Consider the following 6,427-nt stretch of genomic DNA (forward strand, 5'->3'; position numbering starts at 1 on the left):
GTTTTTGGGGCCGTGGAGAAGGAGTGAGTTTGTCATGCCACTGCAGGGCGCCGCCGCGCATACATCGCGAGCTCACGACAGTTGTCCGCCAGACGTCCGATGCCCAGCCGCCACGCCGAGATGTGGATTCAACGATTCAAGGCACCACCCTCAGGCTGTGAGATTGTGACTCCGTGAGTGTTCTTCTCATATTTACCTCTTTGCATCACCGATCAGCTTTTGCCGGTCTGCCCGGTGGTGGTCGTCTAGGGTTTTTCTTCGGGAAGTCGGAGCTGCTGGCTTGTCCAGCTCATAGTCACAGGATTCGGGGTCAATGTCTCATCCCTCGACCTGGGAACGTCGTTCCGATTCGAGGGTCGGGGTCGAAGAGGGTCAGTGTCCCATTCAAGGTTGGATCGTGTCCCGGTTTGAAAGGGGTCGCAGCCCCATTACTAACAGATTTAATTGGGATAAGGAGGTTAAGGACAGTGGATTGGTGTGGTTTTTGTTAGACAATGAGCTGAGTACGTGTAGCATAGTCTAAATGTACTCTTTTATATGTTTCTTATATGCTTGTGCAGATTAGTTTCTTCATTAGTAGTACATATATAGTTTTTGTCTTTATCGACCTGAAGATATCGACCCCGATGAATCAAGGTTGCGTCCCACATAATAATTTATCGTTCCATAGATGTATACCCCCTTCGTACCACAATTTTATAAAATGACGACCCTCGACCCCGTTCCTCGACCCGGTTAACCCAGGAACTTTGTGACTACTCCAGCTCGGCAACGATGACTCGATGCAGTGGTGTGTGGTGCTGTGCCGCGGCACTTGGGCGGGTTAGTAATCCAGAGTGGTTTGACTAATCTTTCTTGTACTTAAAACTTCTATTCCTTCTTAATTGAGAGGCAGAGCTCTTGCCATTTGCTTCCAAAAAAAAAATCACCGTTCAGGTGTCCATCACCCGTCTCAGACCCTTCTTTTGCTAATCAGTTTATCAATTCAATCCTGAGTTTCTAACTATCCTACAATGCTATTGAGTAAATTTTTGGCACAAGAGAACATATTAAGGAGAGTAGATAAGGGCATCCATCTTAGCGAACTAATCTGCTGTGCTGGTCAGGAATCAGCCAATTAGGACCAGGTACTGATTGATGTTTACTCTAGTGCGTACTCCACTAATTGTGTAGTTGTTTGTTCCTTTAATTCTCAGCACACAAATATGTTATGTAGCCATCTGGCAGTGAGAAAAAGAAGAAAGAAAATAACTAGGACACGGGTCTAAATCACAGAGAAGCCATTGATAATTTTTTAAGAGTATGAATAACATTAGTTATGAATGATGAATCTATTTTTACACTATTTATCTATGATTGAAGATATTATTTGATATTCATATATCTTAAGTGCTTATCAACATCATCATTATCAGCATTACAAGAAGGGGCCCTAGATTTTTAGTTCGCCCCGGCCCCTAAAATCTCAGGACTGTGCCAGGCTAGGAACCCTGAAGAATCTAATGAGACCATAGACGCGTGATTAGAGGATGGTTATTGTAGCATCACTGTAGCAAATCATTGATTAATTACCATCTTTAGATTCGTCGCGAAAAGTTACACCCATTCCTGAAAAAGTTTTGCAAATAGGCTTCATTTAGTACTCCATGCATGCGAGATTCCTTTCTCGGCTTGCATGTTCTAGAAAACCAAACAAGGTCACTGTCAGTCATCTGTAGTGGTTGGCAACACCTCCTCTTCAGTTGTTCCAGCGCCCAGTTCCTCTTCTCCACGCTTCTAGCTCTGAGGATCGGTGTTCATCTCTCCTACGTCCGGATCATCTTGTTCAAAACAGCTTTCTCGTCCTTCCACCTTCTCCCCTGAAAACACATTTCATTCCTCAGTTTCCATAAACTCCAAAGAAGAGGAGCGCTACAAGCATAGTTATTAGGACCGGACTGGAGATTGAACCGGTGAAGCTCTCGGTTCTTTGGTTCATTGATCCAACCGTAAAGAACCGGTTGAACTGCTGGTTCGATAGTTGAACCGGAGAATTGGACTGCTCACAAATACTTTCGAAGAGGTGCAATTATATATATATATATATATATATATATATATATATATATATATAACTAGCAACATGGAGTTAACCACATGTACAGATGAACTATTAAATAATATAATTATATAAACAAATTCCAACTAATCTAGCCACAAGTCCACAAAAGATACTAAAAAATTATCATTTTGTGTGTTTGTGGTTGTTAGCTCAAATAATATGATGGTCAACATATAATAATATGATAAAATAACAATGTTTCATAACGCATCATAGCAAGATGTAGCGTCAACACCCATATCTTGTTGAGTGTGCAAATTACCATGGGGAAGGGTCTCAGCTCCTGTTTCTTTGCCCGTGCCTTTTATGGTTAGTGGGCAGTAGAGAAAGGTGCCGACAAACTGAAAAACAAAAAAAATAGGTGGTGTGGCTCACTGCATTTTCACTCAAATATGTGCAACCAAGTTCTTACATGTTCTTACCACACTCGCAGAAGGTGTTGGCAGCAAGCAAGACAGAACAAATGGTGACACAAGCACAAGCCCGTGATGTAGTAGATAATTTGTGGAGCTATAAGTGGCTGCAAGAAAAAAGAATCAAGGTACAGCTAGAACTATGTTAGTCACTACAGGTTGAATAAGAATTCGTTGATGGTCCTGTACTGATTCTAGGTTTACATCATGCTAGAGACGTGAGTCTGAACACACTATCACACACCAAAGTAGCAAAGGAGTACAAGGAAATAAAAGCTTTACCCCCTTCTCTATTTTTATTTTGCTCTTTTCGTTTTTTTTCTTTCTTTCCTTCTTTCAGGGGATTAAACTCTCAAAAAAAGCAAACCAAAGTGATTACTGCACACAGCCCTTTCGAAATCAGATCGACATCTCAAATTTCATACAACAAATAAAAAATCCCTACCGCTATTGCGAAGCGCTCAAAATGAATTTTGGGACAAGGCCAGATCTATTGGAAAGACCAGTATCTTTCCAGATTGCATTTAAACTACTCTTGAATCGGATGTCAAACACAAAATATGACTATGTTTTCCAGTGCTTAATTGGGGAAGAGGCTTTGTGGTGGTAAAATGGCAGCGAAGATGTGAATGATTTTGGTGGATTTCATGGTGACTAAAAATGTGACCAGAACTCAAACTCTAAAGAATGAATTAACCACTGAAAACCAAAAAGAGTCCAAACAATGCAACTAAAAATTCAACAAACATAGAATTAAGTAGAACCGGAAAGGATCAAACTTGTTGGTGGTGGTTTTCAGATCTATCCTGTTTTGGGGGATTTTTTGACCCAAGGTGAAAGGACCGGTAGAATCTCTCACAGAAATTCTTGCTCTAATTACGACATGATAGAACCCGCTAGGGTTTGTTCCTGATCTTTCGATGAGAGAGGGGGATAACTTGATTTGTGGAGGATCGACGTTGTGTTGCCCGACTACAACACCACAAGGGGCCACGCCTTAGCGACAGTTACACCAGCTCTGATTTGTGTTTTTATTGTTGTGCCAAGAATAATCTTGACCTGCAAACAAATCAAAAAACAAGCAGACTCATTCCGAAAGACTGGTTTGAACTTGCTTTCTCGAGGTCCAAACTGGCTGTTATTTGATTTTCCTCCAGGTCCAAACTTGTTGCTCGCACCTGTTGACGCTCGCTAACGACTCATTTCAAGCGTCATCTTGAGCCTAAAATCATGAGAATGAAGTCTCATACCTTCCTATGTTATCCAGAAAGAGCCAAATCCACATTTCCTCTTAGAAATATTACTATATTGGAATTCAGGCAGAAATGCAGGTAAAACAGGGCTCAAGCGTCAAGATACAAACCCGACAATCAGAGCAAGCCATCAGCTCTTGCATGAGCATATGAAAGACGAGCGTCAACACTAGTGGTAGGAGTTATTGCTAAGGAGTTCCACAATGTGTTGGTGTATATTTTTGTGCAGGTTGCTTATGCTTGGAAATGAGAAGAGAATGCAGCCCATGAGCAAGGTGACACGTCGCTGATCCGAGGCAACAACTTCTCGACGAATCAGACGCGTTCACGAGGATCTACGGGCCCACCAGAGCTACGAAACCGACTCAAGACAAGCCCAAACCTATATACATGACATGAGGGCCCACCTAACTGCCTTCTGACCAAAGACCGGGCCGAACGGGCGCAGCCCATGGCCAGCCGACCACCATGGTCGGCCGACCATGTGGTAACGGCCCACGGGCCCCACCGACTTACAGATGACATGTGGCAAGGTATGGTTGGTGCTCCATGGCAGTTTGGGTCGATTCTCGGGCAAATGGCTGGTGGCTCCCTCCTATAAATACAAGGGGAGGGGCTCCAAATGAAGACACTCACTCACCACCAAGTGAAGAGCCTCTTAGCTTGTGTTTAGTGTAGGAAGAGAGGGTAGAGGTACTCAGGAGGGGTGCTGGTAATGGCGCTCTTCTCCAAATTGTACCTCTACGAGAGTGAGGGAGATAGTCGGGGGAAGTGCCGGGCTTGTCGGCGCTCTTCTCCGCTTGTATCTCGATGGATGCTTATTCGGTTGTAAGTGTTCGAGACTTTCTTATTTAGAATTAGAGTTTAGATTGTAAGTTATTATCTCTGCCTTATATTACATGAGTGTATGCTTAGAGAGTAGCATTTGACTCTAGAGTTGGGCTCTGGATAGAAAAGGATAACCCTGTACGCCTCTAGAGTTAGTAGGGAATAGCGTAAACATGGTGTCTAGGCTGGACTATACCACTCTGTTGTCTGATAGTCCCACGGTTTGTAGAGGTAGCCAGCAGGTGGTGATAGACCTGTTCGAGCCCTAGTAATCCTCTACGTTTGGATATCAGATAGAGCACGTATTATTGGAGCTATCGGCTTGTATAAGCCGGTCGAAACCAATAGCTCGAAGTATAACGGCGATGTGATCTCTTCTTCTAAACATAGATTCTAGATCTTAAAAGTCATCTCTTTCCTATCCTCCTACAACAGTGTGTGTCCTTGGATGAGCCTGAACCTGTAGATAGTGTACTCACGTTCCCCAGTGGATACAATACCCTGAAATACTTTTGGGTGAAAGCCATAGCGGTATCCGTGCGCTTGCGGATTTTATTCGTGATATTACAAAATACCAATAGCACCCTCACATTTGATTGGTTCTTCACCCTTGTTTCTAAATATAAATAAACCATCATCATGATTTAGTAGCATCCAATTATGAGAACGATATGTATGGACATCAAGAAATGAATTTACTAGAAAATTAGGCTAGTAATCCCTAAACCACAACGCATCTACTATTGGTGCGCCCCCAGCGCCAATGGACAACCCGCGTCTCCTATGTCTCAAGATAGGAGACGCGGGTGTACAAGCCGCGTATCCTGCAGAAAAGGAGACGTGTCTTGAATACACGTGTCTCCTATATGTCTGATAATGGGGATGCATTCAGTGAAGCCGCATCTTCTGTAAAAACTCACATCTCCTATACCTCTTTTGATAAGAGACTCTTGTTTGTAACCACGTCTCCTCTATACTCATATCAAAGGAGTCGCGGCTTGGTGATCCCCGCCTCCTATAATTTTGTTGAAATGAGACATTGCTTACCCTTCCGCGTCTCCTTTCGCCTTTCATCTCGGATAGAGCTAATTCACTTCCTGTTTCTCGTCAGGCAGCACGTCTGCGCCGCGCGCCCCACGTCTGCCGCCGCTCGATCGCAGGCCGGCCGACAGCTTACACCAGAGCCTCACACACTGGTTGGGAGCTACGCTCGCGTTGCCGGTCGGTCGGTGTCGCCACCACTGGCCTGGCACAAACCCAGCCACGCCCACGGCCAGTCGCCCGCCACGGGCACGCCCGCCACACGCACGTGCCTCGCTCGGCCAGTGGCGAGCGAGATCAGTATCATCCGGGGCCATGCAAATGCCTCTCCCTACATGCCCTCCGGCCCGCGCCACCATCCAGCACCGCCGCATGCACCATTGCCACCATCCTGGCCGGCCCGGCCATCCTGCTCCGCCATGGGTGGTTTCCAAAAGGTGAGCTTTGTACTATAGCTCTCTATGATGCTTGACAATGCATCTTTTTTGTGTGTGCATGCTAAATTTCATTCCTTTGTGTGTGTGTGTAGAGAGAAATTGATGATCATCTCGCATTGAGCATATTTTGAGCCCGCCGGCCAGTAGGTGCTTTGGAGGCCAAAGGTGAGGCTTTTCTTTTCTTAATGGAGGTCCAAATGCAGTTTTAGGCCCATCATTAATTTAATTGTTCATGTTTTTGTATGTCTTTGAGTGCTGTTATAAGTATTTCAATATTGTCATGACTTGTATTCATTTTGCTTGGATATTGATAATTTTCTTGCTTAACAATGTAGATGGCAGACAAGAGGTGGA

The sequence above is a fragment of the Panicum virgatum genome, chromosome 1K, assembly GCF_016808335.1.
Source record: "Panicum virgatum strain AP13 chromosome 1K, P.virgatum_v5, whole genome shotgun sequence".
In the NCBI taxonomy this organism is placed as follows: domain Eukaryota; kingdom Viridiplantae; phylum Streptophyta; class Magnoliopsida; order Poales; family Poaceae; genus Panicum; species Panicum virgatum.